Consider the following 1616-nt stretch of genomic DNA (forward strand, 5'->3'; position numbering starts at 1 on the left):
GGCCTCAAGGGATGCAATCAAGAGAGTGACTAGGGATTTGATAAAGGCTTGAAACCTAAAAGGAAAGAACCTAAGTTGCTATGCATGAAACTCCATGAACCATGAATGTTATTCCCATCATTTCTTCTTGTTCTTTTATTTCATTTTGCTTATGCTTCAGTACTTGCTTAGGGACAAGCAAGCTTTAAGTTTGGTGTTGTGATGCCAGGGCATCTAGGCCAGTTTTACTGACCTTTTCTTTACTGTTTTAGGGTAGTTTCATGCATTTTCCTAGTAAACAAGGCATGTTTTGGGTGAAAATACACTTACACCTTCATTCAAGCAACTATTGTGAATTTTGCATGATTTCATGAGATTTTTGCCAGAATTACATGATATTTTAATGATGCATAATCTCATGATTTTGGCTAGAGCTTTGATACACTTTGATTGCTTGATTTCAGGACAAATGAAGCATGGAAGAATCACGTTAGCATTCACGTTAACTTAGTTAACATGACTACTAACGTGGGATGGCAATTGGCTTGCAATGTTAATGAGAAAAGTGATCACCAATGACGCCTGCGAAGCCATTTCATAGCCTACGTTAAGAGCCACGTTAACTAAGTTAACGTGGTACTTAACGTAGAAGGAAAGGAGGACTCCACGTTAATGAGAAACGTGAACTCCAATAACGTTTCTCCTCAACGTTAGTGGAAAAAGTGAACACCACTAACGTTGGGAAACTAGGCAATGCCCCACGTTAAGAGTCATGTTAACTAAGTTAACGTGAACTCTAACGTGGACAAGGATCAACAATGCCAACGTTAGTGACACTCACTTTTGTCACTAACGTTGGATCATTTTCATTGCCTATGTTAACTCTCACGTTAATATTGTTAACGTGAAAGTTAACGTGGAGTGGGGTTCAAAGAACCAACGTTAGTGACACTCACTTTTGTCACTAACATTGGAAGATGGCTTCATTACTACGTTAAAAGCCACGTTAACTTAGTTAACGTGGGTTCTAAGTAGGGGATTAAGACAATTAGAGCGTTAGTGACAAAGGTGAGTATCACTAACGCTCTCGAAGGTGATAGGTGCCCATGTTAAGAGCTACGTTAGCTAAGCTAACGTAAGACCTAACGTAGGAGGCAAAAGGCAAGCAACGTTAATGGGAAAAGTGATTCCCATTAACGTTTGCGAAAAGGGGCACAAGCCAACGTTAATGGGAAAAGTGAGTCCCATTAACGTTGGCCAAGAATTGAGAAGGAACGTTAGAAGTCACATTAAGACTTCTAACGTTGAGAATAATGTGGGCATATAAGGGTGGAACGTTAGTGGAAAAGGTGAATGCCACTAACGTTCTCGCACCTAGAAATGTATTCCACGATTAATCTCACTAAATGCCCAAGCCTAATTCATATTTCTCTACAAGCTGGGCCCACTAAAGAGGAGAATTGCTTCAACTTAAGGTCCAAAGCCCACATCCAAGACTTGAAGAACTCACTAGAAGATCATGAAGAGTAGTATATATAGGAGTAGTTTTGAACTAGAAAAAAAACTTTTGGCATCTTGGAGAACTACTCTCTGCATATTTACTTTTCTGTACTTCTAGCATGGATTCTTCTTTTCTG

Source organism: Arachis duranensis, chromosome 1 (genome assembly GCF_000817695.3).
Source record: "Arachis duranensis cultivar V14167 chromosome 1, aradu.V14167.gnm2.J7QH, whole genome shotgun sequence".
In the NCBI taxonomy this organism is placed as follows: Eukaryota; Viridiplantae; Streptophyta; class Magnoliopsida; order Fabales; family Fabaceae; genus Arachis; species Arachis duranensis.